The following is a 22,240-nucleotide window of genomic DNA, read 5'->3' as shown; positions in this document are numbered from 1 at the left end:
TCCATCATTTCTTTCTTAACCTCTTCTTCTACCTGAGTTGTAATTTTAAGAGGTTGTTCACTTTTCCTCTGGTCACATCTAGTCTTGAATTGATCAATATTTTGCTTCCATAAAAACTGTATAAAAGCTCCTGATGTGACAAAATTACTGTCAACTAGGAATTCTTCACTAGCTTTCTTAACAATAAGGTCCATTTCTTGGCCCTTTAACTCACCATCAATCAAATCCATTTCAGCATTAGGTGGCTCTTCGGGCATCCCCTCTTGGGTCTCCTCATAGGTATAGGCAATCTCACCGAGACTCCCTAACTGCAATAATTGTTCAGCCACAGCTTGTTCATCTCCAATGTGGATAGGAGACTGAGATGGAGAATATTTAGGCTCATCGGTTTCAATTTCCTTTCCCACTCTCTACTTCTTAGGGGAATCTTGGATGTCAATGACATCTTCAATTTCCTCTTCCCTTTTGAAGTGGAAGGCTCACCTATAATTGGCATTATCACAGTGTACTTTGACCTTTTGTGCATTACATAGTCACCATGTGGGATATCTCTAGCAAAGGCAGGCTTAGCCAATACCATCTTAGCCTTATCAGGCCCATTTTGCATTATGGCCTCCCTCTTTTCTTTTAAGGTCTGCACGAGATCTTCAAAATAAAGAATCAGGAATTTTATTTTCTCCTCAAATGGATTGAAGCTAGAAAGGGGGTCATAGCCAGTGTCAAATTGATGGATAAAATCAAAGGATTTCTTATATGCCACCCACTTCTCCTTCCTCGGTTCTTGCTCATCTAAGCTAAATTCATTTCTAATCAAATCTTCTGGGAACTGAAATTGATGTGGCCTACCTCTGCACACTGCTCTTTTTTTGAACATGCCATAAAAAAAATCCTCGGGGTCTGCACATCTTGACACTACAATAGATAGCCTATATGGCTTAAAGAATTCTTCAAAAAATCTCCATCCACCCTTAGTGATCACAAAATGGTGAGCCATGGTAATAGTTGGGAAAATAGTCCCTTTACCTCTATTGGTTAGCTCTACTTCTTGTACTCCCCCAATTTGTCTTAGGACTTCTGCAATCCCTATCTTCAATGGGACCTGATAAGGTAGTAAAAAGGGGGTGCCTCTAAATCCAAACACTCTAAAAATAGTAGACATAGGGTACAAATATATGTCTTCCCAATTGTGAACAATCTTGATATCCTCTGCAAACTCCTTTGGTCTGAGAAACTCCAAAAGAGCCTTAGGAATTCTAGGGTTTTCTCTGCATAGAAGAGTCCTAATTTTAGATGCAAAGCATCTATCAAACTTTAAATAACTTGCATCTTCTCTATCCCAAAATAGAATAGTACTCCACAATTGCACTGGTATCTCCTCTTTATCCTTGACCTTAATCAGGTCCATCTCCTTTCCAAAATAATCAGCCCCTTTGAACAGAAAAATATGCATTAACATGGAGTACCATATAAATGGCCTATCCACCTTACCATTTTTTATTCCTACTAGCCCTTTATGAAATGCATCAGCAGGGTATGAGGCATAATCAAATGTTATTGCTAGGGAGGGGTTTAGAATTTGTGCAATCATTAACATATAATGGGTTGGCATATTCTTTTCAGCATCCTCTCCAAAAATCTGGCATAATGCCCAATACATACCCTTAGCTCTCAGAGTGAATAGGTTGAGAGAGAATGGTTCCATTGTGTTGGGGCCTACAACTGTTAACCCCCCTATCTTTACAAATAATTCTTTCAATGGGCCACTTCTAAGATGATCCCTTTGTGTGTTGTAAACCTAGGCTAATGACTCAAAGTCAATAGGTTCTAACAAACTCGAGGACTCACTGAGTTTAAACACTTTCCTGAATTCATCTTCATTTATCTCAATCAAGACTGATCCCTTTATGTTCCTGATGCATCTTGCCACAGAGTCATAATTCTGTGCAATCAGGGCTAACAGATCTACATCCATAAAAACACCTGGGACCACAAGCTTTCCTACATCATGCTCCCATATGCCATTCAAAGGAGCTGGGGAATTCCTCTACCCAAAACCAACTTTGAAGAGTCCTAAGCCTGACAATCCTATTTTAGGGTCCCTCAACCAATTACCCTTATCATAAAGGCCATCTCCAATTTTTAGATGAGGGTTCTTAGGTACTAGCTCTTTGGCCTTAGCCCCAGCATTGGTGGACATGGTTAATTGCTCTAAAAAATCATCATAGATATTTCGGTCCTGGTAATTCACTTTCCCTTTAAATTCTCTTATGGGTGCCATTCTAGTCAAACAATTATACCACTAGAAGCTAGCACAGACCTCTAATGAACTAATTCACACAGCAGTATTTGAGAACAAACCAAGAGTTATCAAGAAAAGCACAAGAAACTTGATTATTCGCTTGAAAAAATTCACTCTGCAACAATTCTCTCTGCAACAAACTTCAATGAAACAATACTTAGCAATCAAGTTGATGCGAACTGAAAAGGGCAAGTTGGCATTTAAGTTTTTAGAAATTAACTCCGCATGCTTCAGCTTTCTTTTCAAAATTAAATTCACCAAATCGAATTCAAAATTGGCTCCAACGGGTCATAATTTCTCTAAGTATTTCCTCTGTTTCACTCTTTCGCTACTTCGCAGAACATAAAACCCGTGCTCTTTTCTTTCGCAAAACAATGCTAGTCGTTGGATCTCAAGAACTTACATCACCTTTATCTTTGTTTAATCTCTATGCTTTAGTGTCGAGCCCTACCTCCTTTTCGCCAATTCGTGGAGTTTAACATTCATGCACTTTTCCTTCGTGAGGTCGTGCCAAGTGTTAGATCAAACTCAAATCACCCAGCCTTTAACTCCAACTGGGACTGTCAATCCTTTTAACTAACCGTGCCTCATCTTGACGGCTAACAGTTTTTGCCATTTCGCTAAGGTTAAGCTGCGGGCATCTTCAGGTCATGAAACAATGAGAAGCGTTGGATCAATCTTGAGATAAATGTCTTTTAAGTGGGCCCTTTATCCGGGAATTACCTACCCCACTTGTTATCTGGTTAATAAATGCCACATGGTAGTCAGCCATTAGCCCTGGAAACTCCTTTTGGTTCCACCCTTAATCCGCCACGTGTTCCCTTTTACTATTCCCACATAACTACCGGTTACACCTAGGCGGGCCCTCAACCACTTTTTTAAACCACGTGTCACATCACTCCTCCGTGTGATTTCCACCTATCTTTCATGACTTCATAAACATTATTCTTCATTTGGCTTGCAGCCACAAAACCACAAGAATCGTTAGATCAAAACAGACCTGATCTACTTTTAACTTCATACCATGCCTGTCACTTGGGCCCATTGGCCTTTTCGCTACTTCACAATGACTAACTTGCTAGCATCTTATCTTCACGAATTATGCGAGTTGTTAGATCTCAAGAAATTGCTCGTTGTTGACTCTTTTTATGACAACCTTGCCTGGACCCACTGCATACCACCAACTCAATGCCTTGTCACTGCCATGTCATCACCAACTGGGGTTACCACATTTACTACCACTCTTAGCAGGACCCTCCATCTTTTCGCTATTTCACTGAAGGTATAACTCATGCATCTCTTGGCCATGAAACAATGAGAAGCCATTGATCTTTTTCCAAGCTCTACAAAAAGCGGCAGCTGTTATGCCACGTCACTCCTCCGTGTGATTTCCACCTATCTTTCACGACTTCACGAACATTATTCTTCATTTGGCTTGCAGCCATGAAACCACGAGAACCGTTAGATCAAAATAGACCTGATCTGCTTTTAACTTCATGCCATGCCTGTCTCTTGGGCCCATCGGCCTTTTCGCTACTTCGCAATGACTAACTTGCTAGCATCTTATCTTTGCGAATTCACGCGAGCCGTTAGATCTCAATAACTTGCTCGTTGTTTACTCTTTTTATGAAAACCTTGCTCAGACCCAGTGCATACCACCAACTCAGTGCCTTGTCACCACCATGTCATCACCAACTGGGGTTACCACATTTACTACCACTCTTAGCGGGACCCTCCACCTTTTCACTGTTTCGCTGAAGGTATAGCTCGTGCATCTCCCAGCCACGAAACAACAAGAAGCCATTGATCTTTTTCCAACCTGATCATTCTTTAACCAAAGAAGACCACTTATCTTTGGGACCCACCAAACCCTTTCGCCACTTCACGAAGGTTAAAACACGTTTAGCTTGATCTCACAAAACCACGTTGTCTATCCGATCAGATGAGACTTGATCGGTGTTTAGCTTTGGTCCAAACCTATATATCGGGTCCACCTTCACCTTTTGCTACTTTGCGGAAACTAAGTTTCGAGCACTTTTTGGTCGCGAATCAACGTGGGCTATTAGATCAATAGAAAATCGCATGATACTTATAAGGCCCCATGGACATTAGAAAAGGCAGATTAAAAGTGAACAAGAATAAAATATTTCAAGGGACCGCCTAGGTAAATGACAAGGGGAGAACACTTTTATGATAAATGGACCCATCGCTTAAGTGAATAGTATAGTAACTCCAAATTAGAAACCAAAAGGGCTTTTCTCAGGTATTATTTTTTTTATATCGATGATAATTATTACTTTTTTTTATAAAAATGGTCATCGTCGGAATTACGACGAATACCAAGCTTTCGACCAACGACTTCTTTGACCATCGGCAGAGTCCATTGGATTGTCGAATTTCTAATGGGCATGCCATCGTCAACCAATCTGATGCTGAGTTTTCGATGGTGGATTTTGTCAACACTCCGACAAAAATTCATCGAAAATCCGACAAACGGCCGTCGGAAATCAGCTCCGAATGTACTAGTATAATGTAAGTTACTTCAAAATCTTTGGAAGTAGATGCTATGTACACAAAGATGATAGAAATGGAAAGTTTGATCAGAAAAGTGAAGAAGGAACATTTCTTGGTTATTCTTCTAGAAGAAAGCCTTTAAATGTCTGATCAAATCATCTAACAAAATAGTAGAAAGTGCAAATGTGAAAATTGATGAATTTGCAGAAAGAAATGATGAAGGAAACTCCAAAGAACCAAAAGATTATGAAGGATTTGTATATGTTCAACCGAGAAGTCCTACCGAGAAAGCTGCTGAAGGAAATGAAGATAATGTCTAGTTACCGAGTGATGAAGAAGATCATACAAAATCTACCGAACCTGTCTTACCCAAGTATGTCAGAAGGAATCATGCATCAAGTCAGATTATAGGAGATAAGGATGATCCAGTGATGACAAGAAACAAACTGAGATAGAACACATGTCTGATATCTGAATTTGAACCAAGGATAGTGAAAGAGGCATTTAACAGTGAAGATTGGATAAATGCTATGATAGAAGAGATTGATCAAATCAAAAAGAATGACACATGGACATTGGTCCCAAGACCGAAGGACAAAAATGTAATCGGTACAAAGTGGATTTTCAGAAACAAGCTGAATGAAAAAGGTGAGGTCATTCGAAATAAAGCAAGACTAGTTTGCAAAGGATATGCTCAAGAAGAGGGAATTGATTATGGTGAGACTTTTGCACCTGTGGCAAGACTTGAAGGAGTAATAACATTGTTGGCATATGCTACTTACAAAAATTTCAAGGTATATCAAATGGATGTCAAATCTGCATTTCTAAATGGTATATTAGAAGAAGAAGTTTTATTGAACAACCTGAAGGATTTGTTGAAGGAGAGAATAAAGATCAGGTATGTAAATTGAACAAAGCATTATATGGTTTGAAACAAGCACCTAGAGCATGGTATGAGAGATTGCACTCTTATTTAATCAAGATTGGTTTTATAAGGACAAGTGAAAACAGCAATATTTACATGAAGAATGATGAAAATGGAATACTGATCTCAGCCATATTTGTTGATGATATTATCTTTTGTGGAAATGACTCTTTATGCAAGAACTTTGGAAATGAATGAGCAAAGAATTTGAGATGTCATTAATCGGTGAGATAAAGTATTTTATAGGTTTACAAATACTACAAATGAAAGATGAGATTTTCATTACTCAATCCAAGTACATAAAGGAAATCTTGAAGAAATTTTGAATGGAGGACTCAAAACCAATAAGTACTCCTATGAGTACTAACTGTAAATTATCAAAGAATGATGAATCTGCATCTGTTGATGAGACACTTTACCGATTAATGATTGGAAACCTACAATATGTTGTTCACAGCAGACCAGACATAGCACATGTAGTAGGTATAGTTGCAAGATTTTCTACGGATCCCAAGAAAACACTCATGACAGCAATCAAGAGAATTTTTAGATACTTGAAAGGTACTGAGGATTATGGCTTAGTATATCAGAAAGGAAATGACTTTGATTTAAAAGTTTATACTGATGCTGATTGGGCAGGCAACATTAATGACAGAAAAAGCACAAGTGGAGGAGCTTTCTTTTTAGGAGAAAGACTAGTGAGTTGGCTTAGCAAGAAACAAGGATGTGTTTCACAGTCAACAGCAGAAGCTAAATATGTTGTTGCAGCATTAAATTGTACCAATATAGCATGGATCAAACAACTGTTGGAAGGTATAAATGAGAAAGTTACCGAGCCAGTAACTATATTCTGTGACAATACTAGTGCCATTAACATTTCAAAGAATCTTGCTATGCACTCCAAGACAAAGCACATCTCTATCAAATATCATTATCTTAGAGAAGAAGTTCAAGAGAAGAAAGTGGTGTTGGAGTATGTTAGTGGTGTTGGAGTATGTTAGCACAAAAGAAAAAATAGTAGATATCTTCACCAAGCCACTTCCAAGGGACACTTTTGAGTATCTCAGAAGCAAGTTAGGGGTCCTACCCCTATCTTCTACTCACTGACCGATTTCGGTGAAACCATCAATTCGATGAATCTACAAAATATTATGTGTGGATTGATGCTTATTTACACACTTTAGGATGTTTTCTAAAGGTGTGCAAGAAACAAATACAAGGAACAAGAATTGAAGACATAATGCTCTGACCGAGACTAAGTTGACACATAACAGCAAGGAATTCACTTCTCAGCGGAAGAAATCATGTTTTAGCTCTTTTACTTTTTGGCATTGTTGTCAAAGGGGGAGAAGACTATTGTACGGGGGAGAAGTCTGGTGATAGGGGGAGAGCATTTCAGAATCTCACAGCAATCTGAATCTGAATCAATTAGGTTAAATCAATTTGTTTTTCCATCAATGCCAAAGGGGGAGATTGTTGGCATTATAACAGACAATAAGAGATTGTTGGCATTTCAATTAGGATTTTGAGAAGGTTGTTGATGATTATGGATATAACTGATTAAGGATGTTTACTGTCTTAATATTATTATTTTGTCATTGATGTCAAGAAATTGATTTTCTAATTCAGTATGATGTTGCCATATCTTAAGAAGTATGATTTGCTGAGTATAAAGATGTCGGTAAAAGACATAGAAAGATTGTGAGGAATAAGGGGAGAAATAATTTATTCAATGGGCAACTATTACCGAGTTAGACAATGATGAGATCATGATGTTTAGATTGTTTTGATAGCCTACATATGTTGTTGTTTGTAAGGTTAATACTAAACTATGTTGCCGAGCAAAGAACCTAGTCAGTAAACCCTAAGGTTATCGTTGTCGGTTAATGAAGGCGGAAGGTCTATCGAGTGAATTTTGGTATTTACCGAGTTGCAACCGAGCTGTAACAGAATGCATTAAATGATTAAATGCATTATTTAATGAAGGAAGCTGATGAGATGGAATTGATTAAATGATTGGTATGTCGTGCATGAAGTTTGTTAAAGAATCTATGGCAATAGAAGATCGGCAGAAAGATCTACAGCTCAGATTGAACCGCAATACCTTAGCACAAGTTTCCAAGAAATGTATGGAAGTTCCAAGGTGAGGTAAAACATTTTCAAATCGAAGGATACATTGAACATGGTCAAGTTTAAAGATCTGATGGCTATGATTGATCATGGGATATGTGATCAAGGAGATTAAGCGGTTAGAAATTGTTTATAAATAAGGAACTATTGATAAACAATGCATGTGGGCAAGTGTAAGCATAGGGATGATACATAGTGATTACCGAGCATAGAAGCTTGAAGACCTGTTTGATTAAACAGAGTATAGAGCCCAGTAGAGGGACAAGATAAGTCCTATGACTATATTGTATTGAGCAAATAAGAATCTTCTTTACCATTTTTGATGTGAAGTTGCAGATATATTTTATTACTGTTATTTTGTAAAGTGACAAAAAATATCTTAACCGAGTGGACTTAACAGTCTTATTTGTAAAACCCTCTAGCAAGGTGACATTCTAATTGAGTGTTTGAAACCCTTTAACAAGGTCACTTCTAACAAGGTGAAGATCCTAACAGATCTGAGGGAAATCCCTTAACTGGGTCACATCTAGCAATGTGTTTGTAATCTTTAACAGGATTTTCTTTTAACCGACCATACTATAGAAGAGGATATTTCTTAGTGGGTCTAAAATCCCACAGTGGTTTTCCCTATTTGGATTTCCACGTTAAATCTGGTGTTATGAGTGTTGTTATGATTATGTGTTCTTAAGGTTGCATGTTTTACAGTTTTGATTACATATATGTGTTTGAGCTACCGAGGTTGAATCTGTTGAATATATTGAAGATTAAGTTTGTATGATTCACCCCCCCCCCTCTCATCTTGTTAGCTTGGCATCTGTACTTAACAATTAGTATCAGAACTATCAATCTCTTCCTTAATAGCTACAAACACAATATCTTCACTAGCATCATCATCAGATTCTTCATTAGTAATACCACTGTCAATAGCAATAAGACAATCTCTCCTACCTTTTCCCTTATACTTCTTGAGTTTGTCTCTCTTGTATTCATTTTCACCATTAGGATAGTTAGCTGCTATATGACCAATCTTGTTGCATGCAAAACACTTTAAAGGTAGTTTACCTCTATATTTCTAGTGCCTCTAGGCAGTCGTTTTGCCAACAATACTTCAAGTTCCACTAAGTTGTCTTCATCATCAGCATCTCTGCTAGATCTAGATTCATAACCATGACAAGTATCTCTACTTTTTCTCACAGATGGGTTAGAGACAAAAGCTCTGAATGCAGATTATGATTTTTGTACACTACCATCATAGCCACTTAATTCAAAAGTAGTAAGTTTTCCAATGATAGAGTCAAGAGTTACCTTAGTTTTATCTATGGACTTCAGCTCCTGAATAGCTGCAACTTGGATAACATAGACCGTAGCAGGGTTCTCACTACCTTACTGATCACTATGGCATCTTCCACTTTTCCTCCTGCACTCTTTATTTCATAAACTATCTCTTTTATCCTTTGACCATACTGCTGGATATTCTCACCTTCAGACACTCTCATGTCATCAAACTTTCCTCTTAGGATCTCCTCTTTAGCAATCTTAACATGTTCATCACTGCTATAAATCTCTTCAAGTTTTTTCCATACTTCATAGGCAGTTTCAAGACCATGAACATCTAAATATTCAACATCAAATAGGGAAGTGATAATAGCCTCCAATGCTTGATGATTTTATTGTTGTTCTTTCTTCTGATCATCAATCAGAGTTCTAGTAGGTGCAATATACTTAGTTTCTACATGATACCAACACTGACTTCCCAGACTCTTAACGTAAATCTTCATTCTGACGCTCCATATCCTATAGTTATCTTTGTTGAACTTTGAACCTTCTTTCTTCATCATGATCTACAAGATCTTTTCCTCAAGTTGTTAGGCTTTTAGGTTAAAGAGGACCTGAGAAGCTCTGATACCAATTGATGCTATGATGAAACAATAAGTATCTAGTAGAATACTGAGAGGGGGGAGTGAATCAGTACACTAAAAAACTGATACAAACTTCCCAATCTCAAATTCAAACTCACAAAGTAAACTTTCACTATCAAGATCAATATTCAACATCAATTGGTTAACTATTAGGACCCAAAAGGCAACTGAGAGAGGGGGTGAATCAGTTGTCTATTAATTTCAACCCAAATATAACTTAATCAAACTTGATGCATAATATCGGTAAACCAAACTTAATGTTGGTTGACAGATTAGCAATTAGTATTAATATCGGTGAAGCTTAATGCATAAAACAGAAAGAGAAACAACATCCATAACACATAACATAGAGATTTGTACGTCAAAACCCTATAAGGGGAAAAACCATGGTGGGAAACCTTACCCACAATCAAATGAAACTACTGCAGATAGTATGTGTATACAAATGGGGTCTGCGCATGCAGAAAGGCCAACCGCCTAGAGCTCACTGCTCAATCACAAAATAGGAGTCACAGTGACTACAATTGGATGGTTAAATCTAATGATAATGTACTACTCAAAGTAGCATCTTCAATGCTAGATTCAGTCCCAGTTAAACTCTGATAATCACCTTCAAACCTTCCTTGAACCTTCTCTATGGTCTATTCATATGATCTTCAATATTCGCACATACCATGTTACAATACCATAACCATATACTATTACTTCTCTACTTTCTCATTCTGTCTCACAAATGAAATCTTACATATATGCTGAAACCTAAGACCAAATGTGTAGGTCGGCTTACTAAGAATATTACAATAAAATCAATTACAAAAAAGTCAAGATGTAAGGCATCATGTCGGCTCAATACATTTACAACAATATCCAATTAATAAATTATCTTCATAACGTGTTGTGCTGATCTGGAATAGATAATGCATACCGGTCCATAACTTAGACCAATTTGTCGGTAACAGCAAATATGTCAACCCAATTATCCATTTACCAAAATACCAAAATCAAGTATTCAAACCATGTCTTCGACATAACCAAGTGATCTCCAGATGATGACAAGTCATCCTTAGTGTTGGTGAATAATATAACCTGTCGGTGAACAATATACCAGTGACTGTGCATAAGTCACTGAACATGACAATGAACACAATGTGTCGGTTCAACATAACCAAAGATCTCCAGAAGGATAAGTGTTGACATCAATGACAAAACTAATGCAACACATCCATAATACCAACAATCTCCCCCTTTGGCATTGATGGCAACACAAGATGGAAAAACATCTAAGTGCCAAAATAGAATGCCAAAAGCCAAAAACCAACAATCTCCAGAATGGATTAATACCAGAAATCAAAACCAAAATCTCTCCCCCAATGAATAATCTCTCCCCAAAGGATAAAGTTTCCTAAATACAATTTTTTTTCCATAGATATCTCTCCCCCTTTGACATCAAATACCAAAGCAATACAAATACCAAAACATACAGTCAACTTATAAAACCAATTACAATAACCAACTACTCCCCCTGAGAAGTAGCGCTCCTCCATCAAAGCCGAAAAAAGGTTTCTCTATTAATTATGTCGGTTTGATGTCAATCATCAACTGTCTAAGTCTCTACCGGTGATGGTATTACCCCAAGATGCTCTCTAAGATATTCAAAAGTTTCCTTAGGGAAAGGTTTAGTAAAGATATCTGCAATCTGTTCTTTAGTATTCACATAAACCAATCTCACTTATTTTGCTTCAACATTCTCTATCAGAAAATTATATTTGATAGAAACATGTTTAGTCTTAGAGTGAAATATTGGATTCTTTGATATATCAATTGTTGTTGAATTATCAAAAATAAATGATTATAGGTTCTTTGCATTTTACCTTGATGTCCTTCAACATTTGCTTAATCCATAGTACCTAAGTACAATTAGTTGTTGTTATAACATATTCTGATTTTGTTGTTGATAGCGATGTACAACTCCATTTCTTGCTCAACCATGAAATCAATCTTCTACCAAGAAAGAATGCTTCTCCAATGGTTCTCTTTCTATCATCTACATCTCCTACCAAATTTACATCGGTGTATGCACATAATTCAAAATTTTCATCTTTAGGATACCATAAACCAAGATTTGTTGTGCCTTGTAGATACCGGAAAATCCTTTTTACTGCTAATTCATGATTTTCTTTAGGATTACACTGAAATCTTGAAACAATACATATTGCATTCATTATATTAGGTTTCGTTTGTGTCAAATATAGTAAACCTCCAATCTTAGATTTATATCTTTTCGGATTAACAGGAGATGAATCATCCTTCAATGTCAATTTATCAGTTGTAGTCATAGGAGTACTTACCGGTTTGGAATTTTCCATACCAAATTTCTTCAATAGGTCCTTCAAGTATTTTGTTTGACATATGAATATACCTTTATCGGTCTGTTAAATCTACCATCCTAAAAAGAATTTATCTTCCCAATCATAGACATTTCAAATTCTTCTTGCATCTTATTAGCAATGTCTTTACATAATCCATCTTCTCCTCCAAAAATGATATCATCAACAAAAACTTCAATAACCAAGATGTCATCATTAGTCACTTTGAAATATAAGTTGTTGTCAGCATTACCTTTAGTGTAACCAAGATTCAAGAGATATTTGTCTAATCTAGCATACCAAGCTCTAGGAGCTTGCTTCAATCCATACAAAGCTTTCCTTAATTTGCAAACCATATCTACATTATTTGTCAATGAAAATCCATCAGGCTATTCAATGTAAACTTCCTCTTCAAGATCACCATTCAGAAATTCACATTTTACATCCATCTGATATAGTTCTTGTGAGCTACAAATGCAAGAAATGATCTGACTGCCTCAATTCTAGCTACTGGTGCAAATGTTTCAATAATGTGAATATCCTTTACACACTAATATTTCTTTTTTTCTGATTACCTTACCATCTTCATTAAGTTTATTGCTGAATACCCATTTAGTTCCAATTACATTTTTGTCTTTAGGTCAGGGAACTAATGTCCATGTATTATTATTTTCAATTTGTTCTAATTCATCTTCCATTGTTTTAATCCAATGTTTATCTTCACATACCTCAATAACAGATGTCAATTCAATTTGAGAAATTGAACATACCTCTTCATTTGCTAGTCTTCCTCTTTTCATAACACCTTGATACTTATTCCCAATTATCTGACTTTCAGAGTGATTCAGTCTTACATACCTGGGTGTGTTCACTTGTTGTTGTTCTTCAGTCACTATGGAATTCTCTGACGATGCCGGTGTGACTGGATCCACATTCTATATCGGTGCACTTTGTATAGGTTCATTTATGATCATCTCAATTGTCGGTTCAGAATCTACAGACCTTGAATCTCCTCTAAAGTGTTCATCTATCTTCACATTAGCACTCTCAATGATTTTCTGCAATCTTTTATTAAAACATCTATATGCCTTGCTCTTAGATGAATAACCAAGAAATATTCTTTCATCACTTCTAGGATCAAATTTACCAACATACTCATCTCTCCTAATATAACATTTGCTTCCAAATATTCTAAAGTATTTAAGAGTAGGAGTATTACCAAACCATAGTTCATAGGGGGTCTTACCGGTTTCACCTTTGATGTGAACTCTGTTAAAAGTATAAACCGTTGTATTCACTGCTTCTCTCCAATACACATGAGGTAGATTTTCTTCCAATATCATGCTTCTAGCTGCATCCAGAATAGTTCTATTCTTTGTTTCCACAATTCCATTTTGTTGAGGTGTCTGGGGTGCTAATAGTTGTCTTCTGATTCCATTCACTTCACAAAATGTATTAAACTCCTTAGATGTAAATTCTCCTATTTGATCTGATCTTAAACATTTGATTTTCTTAACGGTTTCATTCCCTACCATTACCTTGAACAGTTTGAATTTTCCAAAAGCTTCGCATTTCTCCTTAAGAAAAGTAACCCAACACATTCTAGAATAATCATCAATAATTAGCATAAAGTATCTATCTCCCTGTACACTTCTTGTTCTTGTCGGACCACACAAGTCAATATGAATTAAATCAAGAACATTATTGAACTTCTTAGAAATACTCTTAAAAGTTGTTCTAACTTGCTTTCCCTTTTGACATTCCTTACATACCGGGTTATGAGGTTTCACAATCTTAGGTAAATGCCTTACTGCCTTAGTTTAACTAATCTTTACAATGCAATGAAAATTCACATGACAAAGTCTCTAATGCCATAACCAACTTTCATCAATATGTGAAATCAAGCATGTCTTTTCACTGTTATTCAAATGAAAGGTATTACCTTTAGTCTGATTACCGGTTGCAATCTCCAATCTAGTTCTATTCATGATTTTGCATTTAACATTCTTGAATTGTAATTGAAAACACTTTTCAACTAATTGACCAACACTCAAAAGATTATGCTTCAAACCTTCAACATAATAAACATTGTTAGTATTGTGCTTACCCTCAAAAGATATAGTACCTTTTCCTTTGACCAAACAAGCTTTATCATCCCCAAATCTTACTAGACCTCCACTTTATTCCTGAAAAGATAAGAATTTACTTTTATCACCAGTCATATGATGTGAACATCCAGAATCTATAATCCATTCATCTTTTTCTTCAATTTTAGCTGCCAGGGCCTGCTCTACCAGTTGAACAGTATGTGTCGGTTGATCTTCTTTTATTGCAAAAAAATCCCATCCATTGTCTATCGATTCTTCATCAAAATCATCAGTTACTCCTTCATCAACATAGTAACATGATTTGTCTATGTTCTTCTTAAATCTATATCTTTGATATTCAGGGTTAGGCTTATATGTCCTTTTAGCTTCTTCTCTCAATCTTGCATGTCTATCAAGACATCTAGATGCTATATGACCAGCTTTATTCCAGTTAAAACATTTAAATGGTGCTTTACCTTCGTACTTACTTCTAATAGGACCTTTAGGCATTTTCCTTGCAAATAGTGCTTCAAGTTCTTCCAATTCTTCATTTTTCTTTCTGATATCTTCAAGTTATTTTGCATAAAGTGCTTTCCAATTAGAATTCTCAAATGATGATGATGATGATGATGATGATGATGATGATGATGTTGCAAATGATGATTCTTTGAAGGCCAAATCTATTTTAATTGTATCAATAGGACCAAATTCCTCAAGCTCAAATGTTGAAAGTTTTCCAACCAAGGTATCTCTAGATACTGATGTATTAGGCATTGTTCTCAACTCATTAATAGCAGTTACTTTCATTTTATATGTCATTGGCAAAGCTCTTAAAACTTTAGAAACAATTTCATCTTCACTTAAGGATCCTCCACAACATTGTATTCCCAAAACAATTTCATTTACTCTTTCCATAAAAGGAGAAATTCTTTCATCTTCTTCCTTTTCAAATTTTCATACCTAACCCGGAAGCATTCCAGTTTTGCAATTTTGACAATGGTATCACCTTCATTCAGTGTCTCCAATTTATACCATATAGCTTTAGCAGTAGATCGGTCTGATAATCCCATGATTTGTTGATCTGATAATGCGCTCAAAAGTGTTTCTCTTGCTTTGCAATCATTTTCTTGATCTCTACCCAATGTTGGTGGATTAGGTTGATTCGGTGTAGGACCAACATATTCATTCTTTGTAATATCCCATATGTCTCTTCCAATGCAATTCAGATGAGTCTCCATTCTGATCTTCCATATACCATAGTTAGTTCCATCTAGTTTCAGACTATCCTTCCTAAAAAAGTTTGTTGCCATAGGATCTCCTCAAGCTGTTAAACTTCTGCAAAAAGAGGACTTGGCTCTCATACCAATTGTTAGGACCCAGAAGGCAATTGATAGGGGGGGGTGAATCAGTTGTCTATTAATTTCAACCCAAATATAGCTTAATCAAACTTGATGCATAATATCGATAAACAAAACTTAATGTCAGTTGACAGATTAGCAGTTAGTATTAATATCGGTGAAGCTTAATGCATAAAACAGAAAGAGAAACAACATCCATAACACATAACATAGAGATTTGTACATGGAAACCCTATAAGGGGAAAAACCATGGTGGGAAACCTTACCCACAATCAGATGATACTACTGCAGATAGTATGTGTATACAAATGGGGTTTGCACATGCAGAAAGGCCAACTGCCTAGAGCTCACTGCTCAATCACAAAATAGGAGTCACGCTGACTACAATTGGATGGTTAAATTCAATGATAATGTACTGCTCGAAGTAGCATCTTCAATACTGGATTCAGTACCGATTAAGCTCTGATAATCACCTTCAAATTCCTTGAACCTTCTCTATGGTCTGATCATATGATCTACAATATTCGCACATACCATGTTACAATACCATAACCATATACCGTTACTTCTCTACTTTCTCATTCTGTCTCACAAATAAAATCTTACATATATGCTGAAACCTAAGACCAAATGTGTAGGTCGGCTTACTAAGAATATTACAATAAAATCAATTACAAATAAGTCAAGCTATGATGCATCATGTCGACTCAATACATGTACAACAATATCCAACTAATAAATCATCTTCATAACATGTCATGCTGATCTGGAATAGATAATGCATATTGGTCCATAACCTAGACCAATTTGCTGGTAATAGCAAATATGTCAACCCAATTAGACCATTTACAAAAAAAACCAAAACCAAGTATCCAAACCATGTCTTCGACATAACCAAGTGATCTTCAGATGATAACAAGTCATTCTTACTGTCGCTGAACAATATACCGATGACTGTGCATAAGTCACTGAACATGCCGGTGAACACAATGTGTCGGTTAAACATAACCAAAGATCTCCTGAAGGATAAGTGTTGACATCAATGATAAAACTAATGCAACACGTCCATAATACCAACAAAGTCCTATTTAGAACTGATTCTATTAGGAATCACTCGATTTAAGGGATTTACAAAATGCCTTGATGAAAAAACAAATACCATGTTAGGAGTAACCTCGGTAGAGGGTTTGAGAATCCAAACTAATGGACCACCCTGTTAGAGGATTTAAGAAGTAACCAAGCTTGTTAGAGCTTACCCAGTTAGGGGATTTCACTTCTGTTGTAATTGTTAGAAAACAATAGGTTTTCTTGATCTATCTGAATAGCACTACATTTGCCTGATTGAATCCTTTTAAGCTTAAATCTGCTTCTACACAAACTGTAGATCCATTCTTTGGTTAGGCAAAAACACACTCAATTGGTTTCCGCTAACACTTTGCCAACACTGTTACAAACAACTTCATCGATCTTAAATACAAATCAATTAGGTCGGTAACACAACAAAAACCTAATTCTCTCATAGATATTACAAACAAGTCGGTTCAATCTTGACTGTTATAAATCATAACAATCTCTTCACATTCTTCAAGAAAATTCCAACCGATCCATGATCACTGCTTCATCGGACTTTGTAACTCATCACATGCTATGCATTAGATGCAATCCACTTTTCTCATTCCCTAGACAATCAAAAAAACAAACTCTCCAAAACAATCTGAACTTATCCTCATTCAATGATCACATGTGTCTCCATCATTACCGTTCATCATTAGATCTTAAACCAACAAACTTCATTAGTTAGGGTTTACCAAAAACAACTGGTAGGGTTTACCAGTTACATTGCATAGAAAGGGTTTAACCTTATACACTGGTTTACCGATTCAACTCACAAACTTAACATACCGGTTTACGACATCTTCCACAAAGCACTTCCTACCGGTTACAAGCCAATATCAATAATAACAACAATATCAACAATATCATAAATACCATTACCAGTTCAATTGACATCAATGACAACATAACATATCATGATAGTTCTGATACTTAATGTTAAGTACATATGCCAAGCTAATAAGATGAGAGGGGGGGGTGAATCATACAAACTTAATCTTCCATAAAAACAACAGATTCAACCTCGGTAACATATACTTCAGTAATATAGCCAAAACTGCTAAACATGCAAACTCAAAAGCATATAAACATCATAACACTCATAACACCAGATTTAACATGGAAACCCAAATAGGGAAAAACCACTATGGGATTTCAGACCCACTAAGAAATATACTCTTCTAGAGTATGCTCAGTTAAAAGCAAATCTTGTTAAAGATTACAAACTCATTTCTAGATGTGACCCGGTTAAGGGATTTCCCTCAGGTCTATTAGGATCTTCACCTTGTTAGAAGTGACCTTTTTAAAGGATTTCAAACACTCAATCAGAATGTCACCTTGCTAGAGGGTTTTACAAATAAGACTGTTAAGTCCACTCAGTTAAGAGATTTTCTGTCACTTTACAAAATAACAGTAACAAAAATCTATTTGCAACTTCACATCTAAAATGCTAAAGCAGATTCTTATTTGCTCAATACAATATAGACATAGGACTAATCTTGTCCTTCTGTTGGGCTCTATACTCTGTTATTCAAAATAGGTCTTCAAGCTTTTGTGCTCGGTAATCACTATGTAGCATCCCTGTGCATACACTTGTCCGCATACATTGTTTATCAACAGTTCCTTATTTATAAACAATTCGCCAACCGCTTAATCTCCATGATCACATTTCCCATGATCAATCATAGCCATTAGATCTTCAAACTTGACTAGGTTCAATGTATCCTTTGATCTGAAAATGTTTTACCCCACCTTGGAACTTGCATACATTTCTTGGAACTTGTGCTAGGGTATTGCGGTTCAATCTGAGCTATAGATCTTCCTACCAATTTTCCTTTGCCATAGATTCTTTAACAAACTTCATTCACGGCATACTAATCATTTAATCATAGCCAGCTCATCAACTTCCTTCATTAAATAATCCTTTTATTCATTCAATGCATTCTATTATTACTCGGTTGCAACTCGGTAAATACTAAACTTCACTCGGTAGACATTCTGCCTTCATTAACCAATAGCGATAACCTTAGGGTTTAACGACTAGGTTCTTTGCTCGGTAACATAGTATAGTATTAACCTAACAATCAATAACATATGTATGATATCAAAACAATCTAAACATCATGATCTCATCATTGTCTAACTCGATAATAGTTGCCCATTGAATAACTTATTCCTCCCCTTATTCATCACATTCTTTCTATGTCTTTTACCGACATCTTTATACTCATCAAATCATAATTCTCAAGATATGGCAACATCATACTGAATTAGAAAATCAATTTCTTGACATCAATGACAAAATAATAATATTAAGATAGTAAACATCCTTAATTAGTTATATCCATAATCATCAACAACCTTCTCAATATCCTTATTGAAATGCCAACAATCACTCCTTGTCTGTTATAATGCCAACAATATCCCCCTTTGGCATTGATGGCAAAACCAATTGATTTGGCCTAATTGATTTGGATTGCCGTGAGATTCTGAAATGCTGAAATGCTCTCCCTTTGTCATCAGAATTCTCCCCCATACATTAGTCTTCTCCTCTTTACTATAGTCTTCTCCCCCTTTGACAACAATGCCAAAAAGTAAAGAACTAAAACATAATTTCTTCCTGTATGTAGTGATTTCCTGCTGTTATGTGTCAACTTAGTCTTGGTCAGAGCATTTATGTCTTCAATTCCTGTTCTCTGTATTGTTTCTTGCACACCTTTAGAAAACATCCTAAAGTGTGTAAATCAGCATCAACTTCTAAAAGATATTATGTAGAGTCATCGAATTGATGCTTTCACCAAACTTGGTCAGTGAGTAGAAGATAGGGGTAGGACCCCTAACTTACTTCTGAGATACTCTAAAAGTGTCCCTTTGCAGTGGCTTGGTGAAAATATCTGCTATTTGTTCCTTTGTGCTAACATACTCCAACACCACTTTCTTCTCTTGAGCTTCTTCTCTAAGATAATGATATTTGATAGAGATGTGCTTTGTCTTAGAGTACATAACAGGATTCTTTGAAATGTTAATGGCACTAGTATTGTCATAGAATATAGTTACTGGCTCAGTAACTTTCTCATTTATACCTTCCAACAGTTGTTTGATCCATGCTATGTTGGTACAATTCAATATTGCAGCAACATATTTAGCTTCTGTTGTTGACTGTGAAACACATCCTTGTTTCTTGCTAAGCCAACTCACTAGTATTTCTCCTAAAAAGAAAGCTCCTCCACTTGTGCTTTTTCTGTCATCAATGTTGCCTACCCAATTAGCATCAGTATAAACTTTTAAATCAAAAACATTTCTTTTCTGATATACTAAGCCATAATCTTCAGTGCCTTTCAAGTATCTGAAAATTCTCTTGATTATTGTCATGTGTGTTTCCTTAGGATCTGCAAAGAATCTTGCAACTATACCTACTGCATGTGCTATTTTTGGTCTGCTGTGAACAACATATTGCAACTTTCCAATCATGGATTGGTAAAGTGTCTCATCAACAGATGCAGATTCATCATTCTTTGATAGTTTACAGTTGCTAGTCATAGGAGTACTTACTGGTTTTGAATCCTCCATTCCAAATTTCTTCAAGATTTCCTTTATGTACTTGGATTGAGTAATGAAAATCTCATTTTTCATTTGCAGTATCTGTAAACCTATAAAATACTTTATCTCACCGATTAATGACATCTCAAATTCTTTTCTCATTTCATTTCCAAAATTCTTACATAAAGAGTCATTTCCATAAAAGATAATGTCATCAACAAATATGGCTGAGATCAGTATTCCATTTTCATCATTCTTCGTGTACATATTGTTGTTTTCACTTGTCCTTATAAAACCAATCTTGATTAGATAAGAGTGCAATATTTCATACCATGCTCTAGGTGCTTGTTTCAAACCATATAAAGTTTTTTTCAATTTACATACCTGACCTTTATTCTTGTCTTCAACAAATCCTTCAAGTTCTTCAATAAAAACTTCTTCTTCTAATATACCATTCGAAAATGCAAATTTGACATCCATTTGATATACCTTGAAATTCTTGTAAGCAGCATATGCCAACAATGTTCTTACTCCTTCAATTCTTGCCACAGGTGCAAAAGTCTCACCATAATCAATTCCTTCTTATTGGGCATAACCTTTGCAAACTAGTCTTGCTTTGTTTCGAATGACCTCACCTTTTTCATTCAGCTTGTTTCTGAAAATCCACTTTGTACCGATTACATTTTTGTCCTTTGGTCTTGGGACCAGTGTCCATGTGTCATTCTTCTTGATTTGATCAATCTCTTCTGTCATAGCATTTATCCAATCTTCACTGTTAAAAGCCTCTTTCACTATCCTTCGTTCAAATTCAAATATCAGATATGTGTTCTGTCTCAGTTTGTTCCTTGTCATTACTGGATCATCCTTATCTCCTATAATCTAACTTGATGCATGATGTCTTCTAACATACTTGGCTAATACAGACTCGATAGGCTCTGTATGATCTTTTTCATCACTTGGTAACTGAATATTTTCTTCATTTCCTTCAACAGTTCTCTCGGTAAGACTTGTCGGTTGAACATAGACAAATTCATCATAATCTTCTAGTTCTTTTTAATTTCCTTCATCATTTCTTTCTGCAAATTCATCAATTTTCATATTTGCACTTTCTACTATTTTGTTAGATGATTTGATCAGACATTTAAATGTTTTACTTCTAGAAGAATAACCAAGGAATGTTCCTTCTTCACTTTTCTAATCAAACTTTCCATTTCTATCATCTTTGTATACATAGCATCTACTTCCAAATATTTTAAAATAACTCACATTAGGTTTCTTGTCATACCAGATTTCATATGGTGTCTTCAAAGTTCCTTTCTTCAATTGTACTCAGTTCAGGGTGTAAACTGTTGTGCTTATTGCTTCTCTCCAAAATGTTTGTGGCACTTTCTTTTCAATCATCAGGGTTCTGGCACAATCCACAATAGATCTATTTCTTCTCTCAGCAATTCCATTTTGTTGTGGAGTTCTCGGTGTAGAGACTTGTCTTTTTATACCATGATCATTGTAGAATAAGTTGAACTCATCAGATGTGAACTCTCTTCCTCTATCTGATCTAAGACATTTTAGTTGTCTTCCTATTTCATTTTCAACTCTTGCCTTGTACCATTTAAACATTTGAAAAGCTTCTGATTTTTCTTTTAAAAACATAACCGACATCATCCTTGAGTAATCATCCATAAATAATATGAAATATTTATCACCATAATAACTTTGAACTATCATAGTACCACAAAGATCAGTGTGCACAAGATCTAAAATTCCCTTAGAGGTGTAGGACTTACTTGTAAAGCTTGATCTTGTCATTTTACCCATCTGGCATCCTCGGCACATAGCATTCTCAATTTTTTCAAGACTCGATAGACCTCTTACTCGGTGCTTCTTGCTTATTTTGATCAAATTATCAAAATTTACATGACAAAACCTTTTATGCCATAACTAGGTATCATCTATCTTTGCATACAGAAATTTATTCCGAGTTGAGTCAAG

Source organism: Cryptomeria japonica, chromosome 6, assembly GCF_030272615.1.
Source record: "Cryptomeria japonica chromosome 6, Sugi_1.0, whole genome shotgun sequence".
NCBI classification, from domain to species: Eukaryota; Viridiplantae; Streptophyta; class Pinopsida; order Cupressales; family Cupressaceae; genus Cryptomeria; species Cryptomeria japonica.
This window is presented reverse-complemented; position numbering follows the sequence as displayed.